This window comes from Anolis carolinensis, chromosome 1, assembly GCF_035594765.1.
Source record: "Anolis carolinensis isolate JA03-04 chromosome 1, rAnoCar3.1.pri, whole genome shotgun sequence".
NCBI lineage: Eukaryota > Metazoa > Chordata > Lepidosauria > Squamata > Dactyloidae > Anolis > Anolis carolinensis.
The window spans coordinates 19,701,569-19,728,576 of NC_085841.1; the positions used below are offsets into that span (position 1 = coordinate 19,701,569).

Consider the following 27,008-nt stretch of genomic DNA (forward strand, 5'->3'; position numbering starts at 1 on the left):
TGCTCAAGGAGCTTAATTACTAGTGTTGCATCTTCACCGAAGCCTTCAACCTGGTTCTCAAGGAGGAAAAGAAGTCATTTCAATTTTAGGAAAGTGAGAAGACCCTTACCTCGGGCAGCTGCAGATGCATACTCTGCTTGTAATTCTTTTGAGCCAAGAAAGGTCACTGAATATGTATGCAACAGCCAGTCTTTTGACAGTCAAAGAATTTGACATGAAAAGGAAAGTAAGCCACCCAGCCTAAAAGGGGTTGAAATCCTCCACAGAGCAGCTTGAATTACATGAACTTGATGGCCATGTAAAAAAAGTAACTAACAAATGTTTAACATAGATACATAGCCATATGATGTTGTTATTGGTTGTGATAAATGACTACATATTAGCAACAAACTTCTTCTCTTGCAGGAGTGAATGTTGATGAAACATGTACATACAGCCCAGAAAATTCACAGCAACCTAGTGATTCTAGCCATGAAAGCCTTTAACAATGAATTTCTAGGTCTTTTAATGGGATTCTGTTGTCAGCTTCCTCTGGAAAACTTAGAGACTCCCAGGGAAAAAAAGAGCCAGAAATGTCTGTATTTGAATGTGGAGGGCTGACTGTATTATGTTTAGAGCCAAGGTCCTTCTCTGTCCTGCCAGGGATTGAACCAAGAATCATCTAGATACGAAACATTTGCTTTCTCACTGCTAGCAACTGGATGACTGCATATCCTCTAGCACAGTGTTTTCCAAACTGTGCTCTTCCAGGTGTTTTGGACTTCAGCTTCCAGAAATCCCAGCCAGCTTACCAGCTCTTAGGAATTGTGGGTTCTGAAGCCCAAAACATCTGGAGGAGCACAGATTGAGAAACTCTGCTCTAACATTTCACAAATAAAAACCAGGAAACATGTGACCATGCAACATCAGGATCATGGTAAAGGTGCTTAATAAGAAAATCAGAGAAGCTAAGACAGTGGTCCTCAACCTGTAGGTCCCCAGATGTTTTGGCCTTCAACTCCCAGAACTAACAGCTGGTAAACTGGCTGGGATTTCTGGGAGTTGTAGGCCAAAGACATGTGGGGACCCACAGGTTGAGAATCACTGAGCTAAGAGGAGATACAGCAGTTTGCTTTTGCCTGAGTCTACTGGGAAATGTAAGATTTTGCTCCCTCCCCTATCCTGCTGAGTCAACTAAATCCATTATTTCAATTATTTTTGTATTTTGAACCCTGTCTGCTGAAGGAAGCTGTGAGCAAAAGAAGGGGGAATAATAATAATAATAATAATAATAATAATAATAATAATAATAATAATAATTTTCTTATATCTCATCACCATCTCCCCGAATAGATTCAGGGTGGCTTACACAAGGCACAAGATGCCTAAAAAACAGAACATAAAACAAACACAATGTAAAATACAATAGAATAAAACATATACACATGTAAACAACAGCATAAAACTCGAAATAAAACAGGGCTCATCCATCAATGACGATAGCTAATGTAAACCAGGCTGTAACCAATAGGGTGAGGGAATGGTGCAGAGCTATAAACATGGGAAGAGGGCATGGGATAAAGTGCAAGTGGAAATGGGTCCTTAGGGAGAGTTTGGGACAACCGGAAGTTGTCCATACCAAATGAGAACAGTATGGACAATAAGTTGTAAATCAGATCAGTTGGATGGAGGTTATGTGATTGAACTGCGTTGCTTCTGATCCCACTGCTGGGCTCCTCTTTAGTCTTTGTATTCACTGCCTTAAGGAATAATAAATTAATACCCAAGCAGGCAGATCTCCATATTAATCTCCACATGTTGACAGTGACATATGTACAAAGATTCAAAAGGGTTTATGATAAAACATTCTCTGCCGCTCAGCTTTACCGAGGCATGGGAAAGCACACACAGGGAAGGTAAATGCCAGAAACAAGATTGATGTTTACTTTTCTGATAGGAAGCAGATTGTCTTTTGTGAGAAGCAACTTGCATACAGTTTGTGGTTTTCATCTAAAAGCGATTAGAGATGGCATCCAGAGGAGCAGGGAATGGGCATTGTTCTGGAAATCAAAGGAAATGAAACCTGACTGGTTGCGATGGAGGATAGAAGGATGACTGGCAGCATTTCTACCTCTGCATTTGACACATATTGGCAAAGCTTGACAGCAAGGCCTTTTCAACAGCAAAAGGTTACATCCAACAAGCTCTGCAAGACAAAGGCTATCTTGGGAGTGGGAGGGAGAGGGATGAATAGAGAAATTATTTATTGATTCAATCGGCACCGTTTTAAAATCAGCTTTCCTGAATAAGTGACTTCAATATGTTTTGGACTACAATGCATCTCCAGCTGTGGTTCAGCAGAAAGAAAGCGTGGTAAGTTTTAGATGTCTATTCCAAAACTTGCATGTTTACACAAGACTTTTTCATTTAAGCAGGCTTTCAGCGTATAAACTGGGCAGATTTTATTGGATGTTTTAATCATCTTTTAAATCTTTGGTGTTTCGTTTGTTGTGTTGTTGAAGGCTGTCATGGCCGGAATCACTGGGTTACTGTGAGTTTTCCGGGCTGTATGGCCTTCTCACAGAAGCATTCTTTCCTGACATTTTGCCCACATTTCACATTCATGGCAGGCATCCTCAGAGGTTGTGAGATCTGTTGGAAACTAGGCAAATGGGATTTATATATCTGTGGAATAAGGTTCAGGGTGGGAGAAAGAACTCTTGACTGTTTGAGGCAAGTGTGAATGTTGCAATTGGCCACCTTGATTAGCATTGAACCTGCATTGAAGCTGCAAGGCTACTCAATGCTAATCAAGGTGGCCAATTGCAACATTCACACTTGGCCTAAAACAGACAAGAGTTCTTTCTTCCACCCTGGACATTCTACACGATCTCTGAGGATGCCTGCCATAGATGTGGGCGAAACATCAGGAGAGAATGCTTCTGGAACATGGCCATATACCCCGGAGAATTCACAGCAACCCTATTTTAATTGCTTTTTCTTTTGTTCAGGCTTCTAGTTTTAATTTACTCTTTCTGAAAACTGCCTTATGTCCTCTGAGAGAAAAGTGTCATACAAATGAAATAAATTAATAAATACTTCCCTGACTTGTAAAGCTGATTATCGTGCTATCATAGATAGATAGACAGATAGATAGATAGATTGCAGAAGTAGTTTCTGAAATGGTACAATCTGTCCTCTTTATCTATGGATCCGGCATCTACTGATTCCACCATCCATGGCTTGATATATATTTTTTAATCCAAAGGACAACACCATTAAACTATACCATTTTATATATAAGGGAAGTGAGCCTCCATGGACTTTGCTATCCAGCATTATCCTGGAACCAAAACCGGTAGATTCCAAGGCTACTGCATGTAGTATAATACAGGCATGGGCAAACTTCAGCCCTCCAGGTGTTTTGGACTTCAACTCCCACAATTCCTGGCCTCAGGCCTCTTTTCCTGGCTGAGGGGGAAAAGGAAAGGGCCCAAGACCAGGAATTGTGGGAATTGAAGTCCAAAACACCTGGAGGACTGAAATTTGCCCATGCCTGGTAGTATAATGTTGAAGGACATTATATTATATTTTATTATATTAAGTGGTGTGTATAAGGATTGTACATAATAAATAAGGACTGGAATCTATGGCAGTTACAAATGCATAACCTAGAGTTACACACTCATGACTGCTTTGTATTCATGATTCCTCATAGTGACTAGTGTATAAGAACCATAACGTCGATGCTTACACACATGTATCTCCCATATAGGATTCCATCCAATATAACTCCCATCATCTACAATTGTAATCCAACAGATATTATAGGTTTGGATTTTAAACATTGTTTTAACTTATGTTTTAACGGTATAATTAGTTTCCATTGTATTTTATGATGTATAATTAATTTAATCTTGGGGAGTGGGGGAATTCTGTTGTAAACTGCCCTTCCTACCAACCTTGGGAAAAAGGCAGGATATCAATCAATGAAACAGATATAAAGGGTTGTGAATTCAAGAGAGGCTACATTAACTGGCCTAATTTGAAGATCAGTCAACTAAGTTTTTGGTAGATGAATCTGTTGGATTTTTAGATCAATCAGTGTGACAGCTGGCACATTTCATTTTGACCCACAGCCATTTTTAAAACAATTCTTCTGTCCCAGAGATGTGTGATTTTTGCTAAATTCTTAAAACAAATAGTAAACAATCAGAAACAATTGTTCCCCATCTGCACTCACCAAATTGTTAGCCTGGATAAGAGGATGCTATTCTTCAGGGTCTTTTTTTATGTCACAGCATTATAGCTTTATCGAAGGCTTTCATGGCCGGAATGGCTGGGTTGCTGTGAGTTTTCCGGGCTGTATGGCCATGTTCGAGACAAGAGTTCTTTCTCCCACCCTGGACATTATTCCACAGATATATAAACCCCACTTGCCCAGCTCCCAACAGATCTCACAACCTTTCAGGATGCCTGCCATAGATGTAGGAGAAATGTCAGGAGAGAATGCTTCTCGAACATGGCCATACAACCTGGAAAACTCTGAGCAATCCAATTTAACTGTTGTAGCTGCATTCTATAAAATCTTGGGATTTGCAGGGCACTAGAGCTCTCTGGGAGAGAATTTGAAAGACCCCATGAAACTTCAAATCCCAGAATTCTATAGGATAAGAACATAACTGTTAAAGTGGTACCAGAATAGCATAAATCTGTAGTGTACAAGAGCCCCCTTTTTGTCAATTAATGATTAAAAATGAGAAGCCTTTCAAATTGGAAATCCCGATTCAGCAGTAATCTGGTTGAATACCTGACCGTTCAAAGCCAGACTTTTAAGAGATGAGCAACTGAAGCAGTCAGCTTCAATCAGCTTTGTTTTTTCCTGCACTGACATTTTAAAATCCCATATTCTTTCTGTCCTATCTAGTAAATGTTGGAAAATCCTTACAAAAACTGAACTGAAATTCTCTCTCGTTCCTATTTACAACTGGGAAAGTTGTTTTGTATTATAGCTCCCACTTGGCTTCCTTCCAAACACAAATATAGCAGCAGGCCATGAGGTTTTATTATATTTTGATGCTGTATTATTTCTGCTCCGTCATTTTAACAAGGAATGCATACTTCATTCAAAGTATATATACCAAGCATTGGCAAACTTGGGCCCTCCAGGTGTTTTGGACTTCAACTCCCACAATTCCTAACAGCCTACTGGCTGTTAGAAATTGTGGGAGTTGAAGTCCAAAACACCTGGAGGGCCCAAGTTTGCCCATACCCGGAATATATACATAGATGCATGCATACACACATAGATATACCTATATAGCTGTACTTTCTAGAGCAAGGGTAATATGTACAGTTATTATGAATTAATCCATTCCTCAATCAGTTAAAAGGTAGGCGATCAATCAAATAAAAAATTCTACAGCTGTAATAAAAATGCAACATAGGAAATAGGCTCCGGCTCAGCCCCATTTGTCTCATCTGTCTTGTGTTAGAACTCTTACATATGTTGAAGGCATCGCAATCAATCTATCTTTCAGAAAAGAACATTAAGAAAAGACAGAGAAGCTCACACTTCACTACATCTTGATAATTTCACTGTGGAACAATAAAGTGTAGTTCAAAAAGCAGGGAAATGAGAGAAGTAATGAGAGCATTAATGAGAAGACCTTCTACAAATGCCTCTCTTCTTATTCAGGTGACATTGTAGAAATGATCTTCCCCGTCTCTCCCCAGAACAACTTGATCCTCTGAAAGAAAGTTCAAACATCAGCAAGGAAAGATTTGCCCTCAACAAGTTTCTGTCCTCATTTTCCAGTAGCCTCTGCCTTTGTGGCCAAATGTAAAGGCTTAATGCTATGGTATCCTGGGAAATATAGTCTGGTGAGGTACCAGCACACTTGATCAAAGGTCTGGAGAACAAGCCCTATGAGGAGCGGCTTGAAGAGCTGGGCATGCTTAGCCTGCAGAAGAGAAAGCTGAGAGGAGATAGGATAACCATGTATAAATATGTGAGGGGAAGTCATAGGGGAGGAGAGAGCAAGCTTGTTTTCTGCTCCCTTGGAAACTAGGATGTTGTTTGTAAGCCATTGTTCGCTTCTAATTACAGGAAAGGAGATTCCATGTGAACATTAGGAAGAACTTCCTGTCTGTGAGATCTGTTCAGCAGTGGAACTCTCTGCTCCAGAGTGTGGTGGAGGCTCCTTCTTTGGAAGCTTTTAAACAGAGGCTGCATGGCCATCTGTCGGGGGTGCTTTGAATGCGATTTTCCTGTTTCTTGGCAGGGGGTTGGACTGGATGGCCCATGAGGTCTCTTCCAACTCTATAATTCTAAAAGATTATGGCAGTTGTAGTCTGAAATACAGTATTTCAAAGGTTTCCTCATTATTGAGTCTGACTGCATCCACACTGTGTCATTATTGCTGTTTGATACCACTTTACCTGCCATGGCTCAATTCCATTGGGTCTTGATATTTTTTAGCTTGGTGCAGGATTTGAAATCCCAGAAAGAACTACCTCCCAACTAAAAGTCCTAGTATACTATGGGTATCTTCACTACAGTAGAGCATTAAACTGATATTCTTCAGTCCCTCTCCTTGATGTTTTCTAAATTGCTCAGTGAACTGCAAATCCTATGATTTCACAGGACAGGTCTGTGGCAAATAAAGTGCTATCAAACTGCTATAACTGTACAGAGTAGATATAAGATGTTAGTATGCAAGCACACCGCTGTCATCTACTGGCCAAAACCAATGGTTAATCAAGATCCATGTTGTTAATGTTGATTGGCAGAGGCTTTCCAGGTGTTGTGTGTTTTTTGGGCTGTATGGCCATGTTCCAGAAGTATTCTCTCCTGATGTTTTGCCTACATCTATGGCAGGCATCCTCAGAGGTTGTGAGATTGTGATACCTTCTGGAACATGGCCATACAGCATGAAAAACACACAACAACCCTGTGATTCTGGCCATGAAAGCCTTCTTTCCAGGAGTGTTTGCTTGTCCTTTCTGCAAACACAGGAATCGAATAAATTCTACATAGTTACAAATTAATGCAGTTTGATGTCACTTTAACTGCCATGGCTCAATGCTATGGAATCAAGGGAGCTATTTTTTTTTAGAAGGTCTTCATCTTTCTCTGTCAAATTGTGCAGATGCCACACCAAACTACAACTCCCAGGACTCCATAGCATTGCGTCTATGGCAGTTAAATGGTATTAAACTGCATTAATTCTGCCCTTTGTTGCCTTTGGAAAGGAAAAAGTTAGGAAGTTTCCACTCTGCTCTCACAGCCAGCCTGCCAGGTATTTTTAAAACACTATTGGTTCTGTAGACATCCTTGGTAGAAAATCTAATTGAAACATTTGGTTCTTATGAGTGATGGTGGGGGCAGAATTAATTTGATTTGCATTTTAATACAAGCCAACCTAATTTGTACTTTCCAAACTAATACGCAAACTGGAATACAATTAGCCTTAAATTCTGGCCTTTCTCTGGCTTTTGCAGGATAGTTTTCTATTAAAGAATGTGTACCAAAAGAGACACATTAGGGGAGACTAAATGTAAAAATGAATGCATTACCTTCTGAGAACCAGCAAAATGCCCTTGAGAAAACACGTAAGGTAAGGAAAGGCCTTAATGCCCCAAAGGCACCAGACCCCTTCTGAATTCGAAAACTAAGCAGGGTTAACCCCTGTTAGTACATGGATGGGAGATTGCCAATTAATAAAAGGTGATTTTATTTCAGAGGAAGGAATTGGGAAGACCACCTTGAAGTATTCTTTGCCTAAGAAAACCTTATGAAATTCACAGAGTCACCATAAATCACACATGCCCATGGATAATTACACACAAAAACCAAATAATTACTCTTAAAGAATTGCTGTTGGGCCACATCCTTTGGATCATTGGGGGTGGGGGAGGTTGAGTGTGATCCTCCCTTTAAATATTTGTGTTGATTTGAGTCTTAGGACAAGTGTTTGGAGTAGTGGTTAAGCTGAATCATATCATCCATAGGGGTTTTTTTTATGTCAGGAGTGACTTGTGAAACTGCAAGTCGCTTCTGGTGTGAGAGGATTGGCCATCTGCAAGGACATTACCCAGGGGATGCCCGGATGTTTGATGTTTTTACCATCCTTGTGGGAGGCTTTTCTCATGTCCCTGCATGGGGAGCTAGAGCTGACAAAGGGAGCTCACCTACTCTCCCCGGATTTGAACCACCGGAGTCCTGTCTGTACAAGGGTTTAACCCATTGTGCCCATTGTGCTACTGGGGGCTCCCTAGGTGAGAATTGAGGATGGGGGCAATCATTGCGTTTAGTGAGGATTGTGTGCTTTTGGGGATTGTATGGATGTGGAGTGATGTTTTGGAGAGGTAGGGCAAGTGATGGTTGGATTGGGTTTAGATTATTGCTTAAGAAAAATATCACTCTCTACTAGGGTACATCAGCATACTAACTAGGGATATATTAGGATTTGTCTAGATAGAATCTATAATGGGGAAATGAATGGGAAAATGAAAGTTGTAGTCCAGCTATGTTGGGAAGGCTCAGGTTCCTCATTCATGCTTCAAAGCAACCCAATATTTGTTGTGGTTGTTGTGGTTATGTGCTCTCAAGTTGACTCCGACTTCTGATGAATCTACCACAGGGTTTTCTTGTTAAGATCTATTCAGAGGAGACTTCTTTCCTCTATGGTGGAGAGACTGTGACTTGCTCAAGATCACCCACTGGCTTTCCATGGCTGAGTAGGGATTTCAACCCTCATCTCCCAGAGTCATAATCCAACACTCAAACCATCACACCGCACTATCTCTCAAATACTCTGTTACAATAAACAGCATTCTCATCCCTAGTCTGTTGAAGCAGAGATGTGTGATATTGATTTTCAATCAAGTTTTCTCATTGAGGAGAGCTAAAGTGTGAGTCTATCACCTCCACGGATTAGAGAGGGAGAACAGCCTCCTTTGCACCCCATCTTTCATCATGAACCCTTGCAGCGTCTAATAGAAGGGAAATGTTCAGTTTCTTTATTCTGCTCTCAGAAGGGAGCCAGCTGGGTTATAAGGCCTGAGGCCGGGAATATAGAGCATAAGGAAAAGTGCTGCGCTCACAGACAACCTCCCCCACTGCTTCCCTGAGTGGAGTTTGCTGGGGGTGTCTGAGGTGAAGCATTAAGAACTAGAAAAGCAGTAGAGTTCACCCAGCGTTTCTTCACCCGGAGAACATTGCCGTTTTCTAATGCTTTTGCGTCCTGTCCAAATCACAGCTTTGGCTCCATCAGGGGGAAAGTGTATCCAACACGCACACCCAAAACAAGCGTTTCCAAAGAAAGGAACAATGCTTTCCTAGAAGGGCCAGGAGTGGTGTAGAGTGATGTCACCTTTGATTCATTTGCTAACTTCAGGAGATTTCCTAATTTTTTTGGGCAAGGCAGCGACTCTTGGTAAGGCTGCATAACATCACATGGAAGGAATCTCAAATGTTTGCAAGACATGAATTAGCTGTGAAGGAAATGGCTCTCTCTCAATATAAGGAGTTATTTGACTGCATGGTCATACTGGAAGAAGTGAAGATGACTACTTAATCCCTCATCAGGGAGTGCAGAAACATAGCGTATCCTTCAGCTGTTTGAGGATGAAAACTGGGACACAAGTGTGCCCAAGCAACATTGGATTGTGGTTAAGATGGTAAACATTATTACTGCACAATAACTCACAAACTGTGAGAGGCTGCAGAAGATTGATTTTCCCTTCACCTACTAAGAAAGGGAAGATTCTTCCTTTTTGTCCACCATTTCTGAAATAATTTGAGTGCAAACTACTTCTGCAATTTGCAGCAAGTTGAGGAAGCTGAGACTGAAGGGAAGAATGGAGAGAAACTGGGGCATTTTAAAAGCAGCTGAAAAAATGGGATAGCAAAGACTTAAATGCAGGGTGGTGGCCTTCCAGTTTTTGCCTAAATGCCTCTAGTAACAAACAAACCATTGCCTAAAATTGTTTGTTCTCTTGTCAAGCAGCTCTTATCATGGAAGTCATTGAGTTCTTTGGTTCTCATCTTCTGGCCCTCCAGACGACTTGAAACAGCAGCCCCTTGAAGTCCCCAACCAACATAACAAATGGCCAGGAACTCTGGAAGATGCATGTCCAAAAACATTTGGATCACCGAAGATTGATAACCAGTCTAATCCAACCCACAACTCACTGAAGGATCCCAGGCAGATGTTCATCTGGATTCTGCTTAAATATTATATAGGTAAAGGTAAAGGTTTCCCCTAACGTTAAGTCCAGTCATGTCTGACTCGGGTTGGTGCTCATCTCCATTTTTAAGCCGAAGAGCCGGCGTTGTCCGTAGACACCTCCAAGGTCATGTGGCTGGCATGACTACATGGAGTGCCATTACCTTCCCGCCAGAGTGGTACCTATTGATCTACTCACATTTGCATGTTTTCGAACTGCTAGGTTGGCAGAAGCTGGAGCTAACAGCGGCCGCTCACTCCGCTCCCGGGGTTTGAACCTGGGACCCATGTATAAATCAAACTTATGTATAAGAACCTCACCATACTGATGCCCCCTCCCACTTTGTTTCGTTTTGCCTCTGTTGATCATACAAATTGGGTTCCAGACCCTTCATTGCTCTCCTTTGGATGCAGTCTTGTGGAACAACTCCACTGAACCATGGCCAACTAAAGCAGCTGTCAGTTGAAACATCTTGTAATACAATGTGTCCCTCCCTGGGGATCAGATGCAGAACTTTGGAAATGTAACTACTGTATTTAGATTATAACTCTCGGAGAGATTCTGGACATGTTGTCCAAAGAGTAAACTTCTAAAAGCACTGTGATGTGGCATATCAGATCTACCATCTGTGGGAAAGTAAAACTCTACTAACAAGTGAAGAACGGCTATTGAAACTGTTGGACTTAGCTGAAATGGACAAATTAGCAACTCTGATCAGAGAGAAAGTGTTGGTGACCTTTGCGAAAGACTGGGAAACTTTAATTGGTATTTTGCACAGTAATGAGAATAAAATGTTGATCATAGGATTTGATAATTAGCAGATTAATAGATTGGTTTTATCAGCAGAAGTGCATAAATAGTAATTATATTTGAAGAAGCTGGTTTATTTAATTTTCTATAATCAGGAGGAACTATGCAGGGGGATCTTGTAGTACTTTGGAGACTCACTGAGAGAACAAAGTTGGTAGCCTAAAATTTTGTCAATTAAAGAGATTTACATACCACACTGTTTAAGTGCTGCTATCCCACTTTGAATCCTATGGCTGTCTCCAGTTCAATCTTGAGATTTGCAGTTTTGAGCCATTAAAATTCTACTTGAGGCATCAATAAGGGTATAGTCTCTAGATCAAGGGAAGCCGTAGTAGTAGTAGTAGTAGTAGTAACAACTTTATTCTTATATCCCACCACCATCTCCCAAACGGGACTCGGGGCGGCTTACATATGGGACAAAATGACATAGACACAAATACAAACAATCCACCAAAGCAAAAACAGAATTAAAATAAAACATAGTTTAAAATACCAAAACAGTTTAAAACACAAATTCAATAAAACATAAAAATATAAATATTCAGTGAAACCAGTCACCAAAGTACAATCGGCATGATCAGGATATACAAGGGTCGGGCATGGGGTAGTGCAAGCATTATAAGACAGGGATGGGTATTGGATAAAGTGAAGAGAGCAGTATATTCTTTTGGAACTTAGGGACTGGGCATTTGTGACTAGAGACTAGGCGTTGTCAAATGCAAGCTGAAATATCCAGGTTTATAGGTCCCTATGAAAGCACTGAGCTGCTGAACTTGCAGACCAAAAGGTCCCAGGTTCAAATCCTGGGAGCGGAGTGAGCGCCCACTGTTAGCTCTAGCTTCTGCCAACCTAGCAGTTTGAAAACATGCCAATGTGAGTAGATCAATAGGTACCGCTCCGGCGGGAAGGTAACGGCGCTCCATGCAGTCATGCCGGCCACATGACCTTGGAGGTGTTTATGGACAATGCTGGCTCTTCGGCTTAGAAATGGAGATGAGCACCAACCCCCAGAGTCGGACATGACTGGACGTAACATCAGGGGAAACCTTTACCTATGAAAGGTGGACAGTGTTGGGGCTTGTCAAATTTCCCATGGGAGAGGGTTCCAAAGCCAGGGGGCCACCACCGAGAAGGCCCTCTCCCTTGTTCCCACCAACCATGCTTGTGACGGTGGTGGGAGTGAGAGGAGGGTCTCCCCGCCAGATCTTAGAGCCCGTGCTGATTCATAGGAGGAGATGCGGTCTCCAAGATAAGCAGGACCCAAACCATTTAAGGCTTTATAGGTCATAACCTGCACTTTGAATCGGAACTGGAAACGTATTGGCAGCCAGTGAAGCTGGAATGTGTCCAAAGAAGGGCAACCAAAATGATCAAAGGTCTGGAAGCCCAGCCCTTTGAGGAACAGTTTAGGGAGCTGCGGGTATATTTAGTTTGGAGACGAAGAGGTTAAGAGAGGACATGATAGCAGTATTTAAATCTTTCAAAGGATATTGATGAGGGAGCAATCTTGTTTTCTACTGCTCCAGAGATGAATAGGTTTTTAGATAGAGATTGGATGGTCATCTGCCAGGAATGCTTTGATTGTATGTTCCTACATGGCGGAATGGGGTTGGACTGGATGACTTTTATAGTCACTTCCAATTCTAGGCTTCTATTATTAAAATAAATGTGTGAGATGAATGGATTTTCTGGGGTTTTCCTTATTACATTGTAGAAAAAAATGAGTTTAAACGAGAGAGCGAGAGAGAGCAATAAACATAGTCTGATAAAATCCCAAGGGAAAAACTCAGGCGTTTACATAATCCTACACCAATTTAAGTCAAATATAAAAAATCATAAGAAGAGCAATTCCAAATGTGGCTCAAAAGCTTATCTAGTCCAGCAGTTCTGTTTCCACAGTGTCTGTCTCGCTACCTCTGGCAGCCTCACAAGAAGGATGTGAACACAATGGTGCCCTCACATTTCTCTCCACTGCCAACTGATATAGAAAGGCATATTCCTTCTGGGAGGGGAAGGGATTTATAGGCAGCAGCCAAAGTACCATTTAACCTGCCAGTGTAATTTTACTTTGCATCTCCTATTTTGTCACATGGCAGAATGATAATGACTTGGGAGTGTTTCGAGCCACTTTTGGCACAGGGTTAACTGTGAAACTTACTACATAAATAAAGAAGAGGCAGACAATTAATTCTGTTTCTGAAGTTCTCACTATATATAAGGAAAGCTGGCAAAACAGGCGGGGATGGGAAGGGAATGGAGGGCAAAAGATAAACACAGTCCTATATATAGTATGTTTGTTCTGGGATGCCACTTCAGTATGCATTTACACACTGCAAATCGAGTTTTGTTCTCATGTTGTTCTTGGTGGAACACTAGCTTACGTGCAATGTTTAAGTAAGTAGGATCCTGCCATTATTTCCAAGCCTTGCTCCACTTAAGCTGAAATTATGACAACTTGTCAAACCTGGTGAGCTGAGCAGAGTGGAAGGAAAAAGACACACAAACAAATTCAGGGCTTCACATAACCGTCTTTGCAAGCAGTGTCCTCCCACCCACCCACCCCAAAATTACCTTCTCAGACAATGTATTACAAGTGTTTTAGCAGTTGTTTCGAATCCATTTTAAATTGTGTACTTTTAAGAGGAAAGGGGATGTTTTAAAGGTACACTGACTTGTAGTTTATTGCATACATATTTCATTCAAATTATGGAAAGAAGAAGCGAAAGAGTGTTGTTCTCTGCGACAAGACAGTTGAAAAGAATTATTTTCAGGAAGTCCTGCAATGTAGAACTTCACCATTATTTTTGTTATGTGATCTGTATTGTCTTCATGTGGTTTGCATTGGACTTCCTCAACAGGAGTCCTTTGCCCTTGGACCAGTAATACAAACAAAGGCATAACCAAAGCCATGGGTTGCATCTGCTTGGAATGTCCCCATGAGGCTATGCATAACACAGAAGGAAATGAAAGGAAAGGAAAGGAAAGGAAAGGAAAGGAAAGGAAAGGAAAGGAAAGGAAAGGAAAGGAAAGAGCATTGTGGCCAAAGTTTTGAATTTATTGAACTGCAACTCTTAGCATGCTTTGTGCAGCACCCCCAGTTTCAACCAGTGTTGAAGTGATCCACATCCCAGTGACAATCCAATGACTTCTGCCATGCTGACTCTAGGATTCTGGGAGCTGTAGTCCAAAAAGCAGTTTTCAACGTCTAGTTTACCACATAGAATGTATTCCCTTTGTAAACAGTAGTAGTGATATTTATGAATGGTCGAGTTAGATATATTATGTAACAGATCAATACACTTCCATAATGACACAATGCTTGCAAAGTTTGGGTTGCTGTGAGTTTTCCGGGCTGTATGGCCATGTTCCAGAAGCATTCTCTCCTGACGTTTCACCCACATCTATGGCAGGCATTCTCAGAGGTTGTGAGGAGAGAATACTTCTGGAATATGGCCATACAGCCTGGAAAACTCACAGCAACCCAGTGATTCCAGCCATGAAAGCCTTCAGCAACACTTTGCATAGTTTATTTCCAACTTTTGGGCATAATCCATTGACTCTAATCAACAAATTCCTATATACAATATTTCTAGTTATTAGCAAACCTAAAGTTGTAGATGCTTTCAGTTGCTTTACCACTACAATGTGTCACCTCACTCTTTACCAGCCTTTACAAATTCTCCAGTACTAAATTGTATTATTTATAAATTAGGCTTGGTCCAGATACTGGCTACCATTTTATTAGACTAATATGAACATAGCAAAGCTCAGGAAAAAAAATCCTTTTTGGACCATAATTCCATAATCCCTCATTCAACATGGCCCAAAACAGTAACATTTGCAAGCTCCGGAAAGTGGCCACATCTTCAGAATATTTTCAGGAAGAGGATGTGAGACTTCTACTGTTTGGCTTACTGGTATACATATCACTCACTTTTTCATACTACACAATTATAGCACTATAATTCTACTGTCATGGTTGCATGTTATGCTTCCTGCGGTTTAGAGAGGGACATTTTTCAGAAAACTCTAGGGCCTTACGAAATTACAAAACACAGATTTGACAGGATGCAACCATGGCAATTAAAGTGGAACTACATAGCACTACAACTGCATAGTGTCAAAGGTGCCCGTGTAAGATTAAGTGATGGGATGTGTGTTCTTTCTTTGGCATAAATAATCGGTTGCCCATTGTCCAGTTCTTCGCCCTGAGTCATGCCCTTCTCCTGCTGGAGAAATCCCTCTCCTAGGATGACCTGGAGCCTTATGAATCATCTATTAAAGAAGAGAAATAAGAAAGAAGACTTTGGGGGAATCCTGGAGCTTTGAGGAGATGCCAGACTCTCCCACACATAAAGACCGTGGACCCATTTAGCCCAATGCTGTCCCAATAATCTGAACAGTGGTGGTGAATTGTGAATTTCAGGAATGATTCTTCACTGCAGATTCTAGGGATTTCTTTGTGGTCTCCAGGTCTGAACCACTCATGTTCCGCTTCCAAAAGTAGTGGAAAAGTGGTTGTATTCAGAGTGTGATGGTGGTACATTGGGTTCTTGTTAATGAGAAAACTACACATTTCAGCTCTCAACTATTCTGAAAAGTTTTATTTTTCTTGCCTTTTCCTAAAGAATTTTGCTACCTTTGAGCCAAAAATTAGAACCTAAAGAAACTACTTTTTATTGTGGCTCTTAGACCCCTGCAACCACTTCTACTTGAGAAAAACTACATTTTACATTTTAAAAAGTAACTTTTCCAAGTTGTGCTCCAATCTCCTGAAAGTGACTGTTTTAAAAGTCTCAGGGCTGAATGCCTCAGGCCAATGTTACACTGAATCCAGGTGACGCCACAGGTTTATATAAACACATTACAATCTTGGCAGTTTAATTTTTTTGATCTCTGCCTGGGATGTTGTAGAATTGCTGCCAATTATAATAAACAATACAGAGCTACACAGGCCAATGGACAAGCTCAGTATCAGGCCGCTTCCCCATCTTAAGCATTAAAGTTCTAGACAACCATAGATGCTGTTGGAGAATATTAAATCTAATATCAAGATTTTTTTAAAAGTAACATTAATCCAGAAGTGATTTTGAAGCACAGGAACCATTACTTCAGACAATTCTCTTGAGCATGCTGATATCCTAAATAGAAATTTGAAGCCATCTATTTTAACAGAGTCAAAATTCATGTTTGCCGTCAATTTGAAATAAATGTATTTCTAAATAAATGATTTGAAAATATACCTGCCAGAGTGCTAGAAATAATTCTGAGGTTTAATGTGGATGTAGTTGGCATTAAATATTCATGAAATTAAATCATACAAAAAAAGTCTTGCTGACAGTTCAGAGGGAATAAAAACACAACCCCCACCGGCAACATATTGGGCAAGAGTTCAAACACAATGATAGCTTATAAGTTTTAGAAAATAAAACAGAAACATTTGGGTCTGAGTGCAGATTCAGAAACACTGAATCTCTGTATGGTACAGCCTTCGCAAAGTCTGTACAGTGGTCAATATTTTATACACGTGCTTTAAATTGCATCCAAAATATGAGATGATTGCAGTACTCACAAATGTACAGTATACTATAAGTGGAGCATGGACCAATTTTTGCTTTCAATCTATAAATGAGGAGAGGGGCTAAAGTCAACTCTTATTTATTTATTTATTTATTTATTTATTTGTGTTTCTTTTACCTACCATTTTCTAAGGAGCTTAAAGCCCTCCTTCCCATTTTTAGCTTCTTAACAACCTTGATAGATAGCTTAGGTGGTGAAATGTAGTCTAACTGAAGGTTCTCCAGTGAGCGTCAGGTCCCAGATTGCCACAGAATCACATAGAACTGGAAGAGATGACAAGAGTCACCCAGTCCAATCACATCTCATAAAGGAAAACACAGTCAAAGCACCCCTGCCAGATGGCCATCCAGCCTCTGCTTAAAAACCTCCAGAGAAGGAGACTCAGCCATCCTCCAAGGCTGCATATTTTACTGCTGGAAGAACTCTTACTGTAAGCAAGTTCTTCCTAATGTTTAGGTGGGATAGTTTTTCCTGCAATTTGAATCCATTGCTGCACATGCTAACACTACATCCCACCACCTATCTTTTCTAGTATTTCTGCTGCCACTGAAATGCCTCTAATTACAGGTCTAGGGCTGAAACAGTTCATAAAGAGGTAAACAAATTAAACCCTCCATGATTTCATGAAGAATCAATCAACTTCCACTAAAGTCCCGTGTTCTACATTAGATGGTCACATATTTTGCCATTGTACCAATACCGACGGGTAATTTACATGGCAGTGGGTCAGAGAATTTATTACATGCTTAGAGGGAACTTTAGATGAGCTATTCAAGGTGGCATTTTGCAGATAAGGTTCAGTAAATTGGATAGCACTTTTAAAGTTCAAACTAAAAGCCAGAGTGCAGTCACCATCCATGCTAACGTGGAAACCACCAGGCATTACTGGTATGCTTGGATTTTTTAAAAAATATCCATCTCTTGTGGAAGATAAGGGTTGTAAGCTTTCATCCCTGCAACCGTTCCAACTGGAATCTCCCATTCACAGTGGGAAGAAAATTCCCATTCACTTCATCACACTAGAGCAGGTATGGACAAACTTCAGCCCTCCAGGTGTTTTGGACTTCAACTCCCACCATTTCTAACAGCCTCAGGCCCTTTCCTTTTCCCCCTCAGCCACGTGGTCTAAGAAGACAGAGTGCAACAGCTTTATTGAAGTTCAAAAAATCAAGTCTGAGCCATTTTAGGGATCTGAAGTCCTTCTTGCAAAGTAGCATTTCCACATAATGAATTATTCTGAAATATTGAGCCAAATATTTTCTTAACCCTTCAAACTTTGAGTTATTTCAACCAATGCTCACACGAACTCAACAAAGACTATCACCACCGAGCTATCATTGTTGTACATTTATCCTGCCTTCTTCCCACCCCATGGATGTAAGACAGCTTACAAAAATTTAAGCAGAAGAATCAAAACCTCACATCATTAAACACATACAAAATACAATTAAACTATCAATAGAACATTAAAAAATACATCCATTATAAATCAAGTAAGACATCTTATTAAAAGCCTGCACCGCCTAAGTAGTCAGTGCCAAAATGCCTGCTGAGACAAAGAATTCATCACTAACCACCAGAAAGACTTCAACAGTGGTTCTCAACCTGTGGGTCCCCAGGTGTTTTGGACTACAACTCCCAGAAATTCCAGTCAGTTTACCAGCTGTTTGAATTTCTGGCAGTTGAAGGCCAACACATCTGGGGACCCACAGGTTGAGAACCACTGGGCTACAAGGAAAAAGTCAGATGAAAAAAACACTGAGGTGTCCCTTTGTTGTCTTGTCACCAAATGCAGCTGAGAAGGTGATGGGAGGTACAGAAAGTCCTTCTCGGAAGATGTCAAACTCTAAACAGTCTCTGATAAGAAACACAGTATTTCAGATAACCTGGATCTGAGCTGCATGTGCATTTATAATTCAAAATTGGTACTGCGTATTCTGCCCAGAAATAGACTGTTAGCTATTTCAAGAGTTCTTCACAAGTAGACCAAGTCAACAATATGTTGGAATTGTATTGACCAACTGGAGTTCTGGAAGCCATGCCCCATGAGGAGCGACTTAAGGATCTGGGAATGTTTAGCCTGGAGAAGAGAAGGTTAATAGGGGACATGATCCTCTTATTTAAATGTTTGAAACAATATCAGATTGAGGAGGGAGCAAAGTTGTTTTTGCTGTTCTAAGATTAGGGCATGGATCAGTGGATTTCAAACTATAGTAAAAGAGATTCCACCTGAATATTAGGAAGATTTTTTTGTCTGTATGAATGGTTAGACCAGGCATAGGCAAACCTGGGCCCTCCAGGTGTTTTGGACTTTAACTTCCACAATTCCAATAAGCTGTTAGGAATTGTGGGAGTTGAAGTCCAAGACATCTGAAGGGCCCAAGTTTGCCCAGGCCTTGGTTAGACAGTGGAATATGCTTCCTTGGGGTGTGGTGGAGTTTCTTTTTTTTGGAGGTTTTTAAGCATAGGCTGGAAGACCTGCGACAGCTAAATGAGTTGTCATAATTTAAAAACCATGTAAAGACCTAGCTCTTCTGACAGACCTACCCAGACAGTCTTTAAACATGAATTTTGAATGCGTGTCCTTTGTTTAATCTCTGTTTTGTGAATTTCATATGCATTTTATAGAGATACATTTTGGTGTGTAACTTTTATAGAGGTACATACGTTTTAATGTGTGTACTTATGGTGTTTTTGCTGTGCTTATGTGTTTTAATTGTTCTGTAACCCACCTCGAGCCATGAGGAGAGACAGGTAAAAAATAAAATTCTTGTTATTAATTATTATTATATCTCTTGGAAGTGCTTTATTATGTATTCCTGTATGGCTGGATGACTCTTGTGGTCTCTTCTAACTATGATTAAATGAAATTCCCAGCAGCAGCAGATGCTCATTGGATGCATTGGATTTTTTCATGTCAGGAGTGACTTGAGAAGCTGCAAGTCGCTTCTGATGTTAGAGAATTGGCTGTCTGCAAGAATGTTGCTCAGAGGATGCCTGGATGTTTGATGTTTTACCATCCTGTGGGAGGCTTCTCTCATGTCCCAATGCACTGGATTAATCTACTATATTATAAGGAAACTGGGAGGCTGAAGGGGATATAGATTACAGCAATATACAGTAGGTCACCTAGTGAGTTTAAAGAAGATTGAAATGCAGCCGTGCCAAACCTAAGATTGGAATCCTGAACAGGCTTTCCTGCAAGTCAATGAAATAAATGACATCCTCAAGCCTGCATATATATAATTTATATGCATCTTTTGGATCTTACTTAATCGTTCCTTGCAAATTTGGCTGCTCCTTTCTTTCCAGTACATGCATTTTACAAGTTCTTTTTGATTTATTGAAAACCATCTGATTTTTTCCTTTCTGTCATTAGCCAGATATCCTGTCAACACTTGATAGGATCACACAAGTTTTTATTAGAGTGTTAATGGCAAAAAAACCCCAAAGTGTTTGACGCCATAGGAAAAGATTTCAAAATGTGTTATAAGAAGACTTAATTATTAAAAGCTCTGCAATTTTGAAAATAACATTTCTTGAAGCCATAGGACTGGGTATAAAGTTAGGCTTATTTAGTTCAGACTCACGGAAATCAATTGGACTCAAGTTATTCATTGTTGACATAACTGGTTCATTGGTCTGAATTCAGTGTTTGTTTCAGCTAGAGTACACTGAAAATTAACATTTTTTGGGTGAATGCATAATTAAGTTCTGTACCTTTCTCCCATGGTTGACTGGCATTAGATTTGGCTCATCAGTTTCAATGGGTCTCTTCCACACAGCCATATAACCCGGAATATCTAGGCTGAAAATCCTACAGCATCTGCTTTGAACTGGCTTATCTGAGTCCACACTGCCATATATTCCAGTTCAAAGCAGAACATGTGGGGTTTTATTCAGCTGTGTGTAAGGGCCCAAGAAAGACTAAGTAAGCTACCAATCCCATGGAAATTTGTTCTAAATGGGAGAAGAAATTCAGGAGCAAATCAGGATACTTTTTTCATGGTAAAGGCAAATTTAGTGAAAAGCTCTCACCTCAAACTGTGCACTGGAGCCTAACAAGCTAAAGACTTCCTTACTAAAAAATGCCAGTTTTTCTTATTTCTAACTCAGCTTTGCACAACCAAAGCTACAATCATGAAGGTTTCCAAATTGCTTCTTAACCCTGATTTATGTATTTTGCAAACGAGAAGCTTACAGTTGAGAAAAGATAATTATGAAACACAACTACCTACTTGGTCCCACAAACTTAAAATAAACACAAGAAACATGCAAACTTATAGATTCAATTTTAAAAACTGTTTGCTGCTCCTTTCATTTTAATATACCAGTTCACAATCTTGTTAAATATTATTGCTCACGATTTCAACAATGACACTGACACTCTTGAGTTATTCCCCTGCAAAGAAGGCTAGCGACATTGATAATAGGATGCGCACAGTTGCTATGAATGGATCCAGGCTTTCACAACACCAATGTCGATTGAAGCCACAGGAAGATCTTTGAACAGGATGTAATCTACCCATCTGTGTTAAGAAATGTGCTCTTGACTGCCAAGAGAAACACAGTTGTTTACTGAAAGCTCTTTCTATAATTCTGTGGCTCAGCGCGCACAAGGGTGTTCACGCAGGCTTAAATGAAAGCAAAGGTAGTCTGCATTTCCAGATATTTACGCTTGTGTAGTAAATGCACTGGGACTTGAAAAGATGATACAATGGAAGGCTTAAGGCATACAAGCAATGCTGCTGAATTATCCGATGCAAAAACCCATAATGGGGGAGGACGCACTATTATTAGTACTCAGATCTTCCTTCTTGTAGTTGCACTCCTTTTAAACTTCAGCCAAAATCTCCGAGTCTTATAAAACATTTACAACCCTTCAGTGTATATTCTGTTGTTCTGGGAATTTTAGAGCATCCCCATTCACAGAAATGTCATAACTGAGCTCTCTGTATTTTCTGGTTTCCCGCACTTACCCTTGTCAAGTCTCAGCAGTTTTCCTTGTGCAGAGCCGAAGGGAAGGCGAAGCTCATATGAAAGGCTTCTTTAATTTTACTAGAAACAAAGAAGTTTGGTCGCTTGTCCTTTAAGTGTCTCTAAACATGGTTTGCATAGCTGGATTGCAGCTTATCTCTGCTTTTCTGCTTTTGCTTCCATACATGGATCTGTTCCCAACAGTAACACCAAGCTGTCGAAAAGAAGCTATCTGGCAGCTTTCAGCTTCATCCAACACATAAGCGATAAAAAAAGCGTTACCCTTTCTTCCTGGCACCTTTTTGCAACCTTTTCTCCATGCCATCAAAGCCCTATCTCCCCCACCTTTCAAAGCAATGGTAAGGCAACATATTGCTTTTCATGGCTTGCTGGAACAAATCATTTGAGACTAGTATATGCAACCATGAAAAATTGATGCTCAGGCTTACAGTGTACTTAAAATGGCTTCAATCTCTAGTATATCTCTTTACTTGTTGGCTGCTTCTTCTCAAAATATTTGTACAGTAATCATCAAGACCCACTAAACACACAAGGAAAATACTTTTTCAAAAACCCAACAACCCCTGTCTTCACCAAGTTCCCAGCAGTTTATTTTTAAGAATACCTTTTTTAAAAATTCCTTAGAGGTCAAGGGTATGTTTGTTAAGTCATTTGGACTCGGTTCAAGACAATATACATCATGTCTGTCATGATAGGAGTTTAAGAGTCACATATTTTTGGAAAGGGAAAGGGAAAAGCACAGAAGAGTGGCCATGCAGTTCCCAGATGAATAACAATAACAGTTTACCAAGAAAGCACTGGCTCTGCTATCATTTCTAGAGGATTCCTATTACAATGGATGAAACATGTGTGCCAATTTTTCCCCCATCTCCAGGTGTTGCCTAAAAGGCTGACACTGAGATAATGTTATGACACAAAGAAAAGCTTCATCATGTATGTGTGAAAAAGATCCTGGAGTCCACGTGGACAAAAAGTTAAACATGAACCGACAATGTCATGCGGTGGCTTAAAAAGCCAATGGGATTTGGCCTGCATAAATAAGAGTCTAATGTCTAGATCCAGGGAAGTCATGCCATTCCTCTATTCTGTCATGGTCAGACTACATCTGGAATCACACAGTGTCTAATTCTGGGCACCGCAATTGAAGGGAGATGTTGACAAGCTGGAACGTTTCCAGAGGAGGGCGACTCAAATGATTAAGGGTCTGGAGAACAAGCCCTATGAGGAACAGCTTAAAGAGCTGGGCATGTTTAGCCTGCATAAGAGAGAGCTGAGAGGAGACATGATGAGGGGCCATGGATAAATATGTGATGGGAAGTCATAGGGAGGAAGGAGCAAGCTTGTTTTCTGCAACCCTGGAGACTAGGCTTCAAACTACAGGAAAGGAGATTCCACCTGAACATCAGGAAGAACTTCCTCACTGTGAGAGCTGTTCGGCAGTGGAACTCTCTGCCCCGGACTGTGGTGGAGGCTTTTAATCAGAGCCTGGATGGTCATCTATCAGGAGTGCTTTGAATACGATTTTCCTGCTTCTTGGCAGGGGGTTGGACTGGATGGCCCGTGAGGTCTCTTCCAACTCTAGGATTCTATGATTCTATTATTGTATGTTTTATGTGTGAAAACTCTTGGCAAGAACAGAGAGGCAAACAGAGTAATTGCATCCAACGTGAAAGTGATATTGTCAAGGGGGATAGTTTGGCATGACTTCTGCTCAACATTTGACCTGACAAGTTGACCTCTGGGCCGGAGTTATACTCTATGCCGTGCCCAATATTTAATAATTCCCCACTTGTCCACCTTGATACTGCTGAAATGCTTGTTTCTACATAATTATGAAAAGCACCAGAGCCTTGTCCTTTTCCCCCTTTACAGCTATCTTTGTAGACCAGACAGATGCCAGGTATCTGATGAGACATCAATTTTAAAAAAGTGGAAATGCATCTTGCCAAAAAAGGGCAACAACAGGCTTAAAAACTTATATGCGAGGCAATCATGAGAAAGGAGAGTAGCACAGTTTAAATCAATTTTGTGCTGATTTTAAATATGTCTTTTTTTTCATCACGTCAACTTTTAAAAATACAACAAATGGTAAATTACAGCAGCAAAGTCTGTACATTTTGCATTATATTTGTGTAACACAAGCTAAAAGGAGCCCCGGTGGCGAAGTGTGTTAAAGCACTGAGCTGCTGAACTTGCAGACTGAAAGGTCCTAGGTTCAAATCCCGGGAGCAGAATGAGCACCCGCTGTTACTCCAGCTTCTGCCAACCTAGCAGTTCGAAAACATGCCAATGTGAGTAGATCAATAGGTACCACTCTGGTGGGAAGGTAACGGCGCTCCATGCAGTCATGCTGGTCACATGACCTTGGAGGTGTCTACGGACAACACCGGCTCTAGAAATGGAGATGAGCACCAACCCCTAGAGTCAGACATGACTGGACTTAACGTCAGGGGAAACCTTTCCCTTTACCTTAGCACAAGCTAACAAGTATTTTTCATTATATTTAATTTTAGGTCTTTCTTATAGAGGTTTTTTGTGCTGAATTCAGATTTTGGGTTGATGCTCATCTCCATTTCTAAGCCGAAGAGCCAGCATTGTCCATAGATACCTCCAAGGTCATGTGGCCGGCATGACTGCATGGAGCGCCATTACCTTCCCGTTGGAGTAGTACCTATTGATCTACCCATATTTGCATGCTTTTGAACTGCTTGGTTGACAGAAACTGGGGCTAACAGTGGGAGCTCACTCCCCTTCCCAGATTCAAACCACCAGTGGTGCAGTGGGTTAAACGGCTGAGTTCAGCAGCTCAGTGATTTAACCCACTGCACCACTGGGGGCTCCAATTGAATAATTAATGCATTTATGCACTGATATCAATAAATTCTATTGATATCAGTGCAAAAATGCATTAATTATTCTATTAGCCCCGTTGCAAAAACTACACCCGATGGAGGAAAAAAAAAATAAACACAGATCTGAATCCAGCATTAAAAAAAACTCCATAAGAATGACCTAAAATTATATCTGATCAAAAATACTTGTTGGCTTGTGATAATAGGGACACAAGCATTGCTATGATTCTAATTGGAACAAAATACAGTTGGTCCTACTTATTCACAGATTCAGTATCCTACAGCATTGAGCCATGGCAGTTAAAGTGGTGTCAACTTGCGATAATTTTACAGTGTAGATACACCCTAAGAGTACCACCAGTGCTGATGTCAATAAATAGGGTTTAATCAGAGATCAGAATCTACTTTAGTGCTTCTGGTACAGAAATTGTATTGAGTTCTTGGTATGAAGTCACATGCTATTCTTTATTGCAAAAGATACCCATATTTCATCACTTAAAATGGATTTGGTTCCCCTTAACATCATTTAAGCACCCAGTAATACACAGGAAGTAATATAGTTAGAGGTTTTCTGCTCTTTCATTGCTTGTTTATTGTTGATATGGGAATTTTAATCTCTGTTAATTATGGTGAGGATAAGATTTAGGGATGACAGTAATTCCCATTTATCATAGAATATGAGAATTAGATCATTAGAATGTGTCATACTTTCTATTCTTTGACATTTTAGCTTGAATCATAGATACTCATCCGGTTTATTTTGATGCCTTTATCTGTAGTCAATGTATTCTTTCCTCCATGTACACAAAAAACAGTAGTGCACAATATAAATGATTTTGATGACATCTATACTGTAGAATTAATACGGCTTGATAACAATTTTAACTGCCATGGTTCAATACTATGGAAACATGAGAACGGTATTTTTCCAAGGCCTTCAGTCCTCTCTGCCAAAGAGTGCTGGTGCCTCAACATAGTTTTGAGTCATGACAGTTAAAATGGTGTCAAACCGTATTAACTGTACAGTGTAGAATGATGCACCCTAATACATCCTTTCTTCCTTTACTACGATATGCACATATTTGACAAAATTAATGATATCCTCTGGATGATAATAATATTATGTAGTTTAATCCTTCAGTTACTTTGAAATAATATTTCATTCTGTATCACTGCTCCTTAGGCTGGCCACATTAGAGGTGGAAAATACTTTCGCTGGATTCACAGATTCTGGACAAAAGTACCCATTTAGTACCCCCTGAGGTTAAGAGCGGGATATAAAACAGCTTGCCTATGAAATACAAGTCACAATTAGGCTTGTGCAATCTGGGTAAACCGTGATCCATTTCGTGCCCCAGCTTTCGGTTGGGGCCCCAATCCATTTTTGGGAGCCACTCTAATTCGGGAGGGTAGATATCTGTTTTCACCCTGGGGTTCCGAAAGATCCGTTTTCTATTGGCCCATTATGGTGGTGGTGGTGGTGGTGGGCTTTCCCAGGCTCTCCTTCCCAGCATTTAAAGCATTTAAGCTGTTTGTTTCTACTCTAGAGGAAAGGTGCTCGGCTGCAGGCAGGTCTATGTGCTTTAAGGAGGCTTCTTGTTCTTAAAGCTGTTTTTCTACTCTAGAGGAGAGGCGCTCGACTGCAGGCAGGCATGTGTGCTTTAAGGAGGCTTCTTACCTGTTTCTACTCTACAGGAGAGGTGCTTGTCTGCAGGTAGGCTCGCGTGCTTTAAGGAAGTTTTTACCTGTTTCTACTCTAGAGGAGAGGCGCTTGTCTGCAGGTAGGCTCACATGCTTTAAGGGGGCTTCTTGCCTGTTTCTACTCTAGAGGAGAGGTGCTTGGCTGCAGGTAGGCTTGTGCACTTTAAGGAGGCTTCTTGCCTGTTTCTTGGCTGCAGGTAGGCATGCGTGCTTTAAGGAGGCTTCTTGCCTGTTTCTACTCTAGAGGAGAAGCACTGGCTGCAAGCAGGCTCACATGCTTTAAGGGGGCTTCTTGCCTGTTTCTACTCTAGAGGAGAGGTGCTTGGCTGCAGGTAGGCTTGTGCACTTTAAGGAGGCTTCTTGCCTGTTTCTTGGCTGGAGGTAGGCATGCGTGCTTTAAGGAGGCTTCTTGCCTGTTTCTACTCTAGAGGAGAAGCACTGGCTGCAAGCAGGCTCACATGCTTTAAGGGGGCTTCTTGCCTGTTTCTACTTTAGAGGAGAGGTGCTTGGCTGCAGGTAGGCTTTTGCACTTTAAGGAGGCTTCTTGCCTCTTTCTTGGCTGGAGGTAGGCATGCGTGCTTTAAGGAGGCTTCTTGCCTGTTTCTACTCTAGAGGAGAAGCACTGGCTGCAAGCAGGCTCACATGCTTTAAGGGGGCTTCTTGCCTGTTTCTACTCTAGAGGAGAGGTGCTTGGCTGCAGGTAGGCTTGTGCACTTTAAGGAGGCTTCTTGCCTGTTTCTTGGCTGCAGGTAGGCATGCGCGCTTTAAGGAGGCTTCTTGCCTGTTTCTACTCTAGAGGAGAAGCACTGGCTGCAAGCAGGCTCACATGCTTTAAGGGGGCTTCTTGCCTGTTTC

General features: G+C 40.9%; 1 protein-coding gene and 1 long non-coding RNA gene across 7 annotated transcripts in view; both read right to left on the bottom strand.

Annotated features, from left to right (window-relative positions):
• Positions 1–2,561, bottom strand: part of LOC134296253 (uncharacterized) — a 5,782-nt gene extending 3,221 nt beyond the window's left edge. The window contains exon 1 of the long non-coding RNA XR_010002875.1: positions 1–2,561. This exon is cut by the window's left edge and continues 114 nt beyond it. This is a non-coding gene — a long non-coding RNA (uncharacterized LOC134296253).
• The window catches only part of slc8a1 (solute carrier family 8 member A1), a 407,191-nt gene extending 385,511 nt beyond the window's left edge, over positions 1–21,680 (bottom strand). For all 6 annotated transcript variants that reach the window (XM_062968924.1, XM_062968922.1, XM_062968923.1 and 3 more), the window contains exon 1: positions 21,582–21,680. The gene's annotated coding sequence lies outside the window, so the exon portion shown is untranslated. The remainder of the gene's footprint in view (positions 1–21,581) is intronic.
• Positions 21,681–27,008: the final 5,328 nt, after the last annotated feature.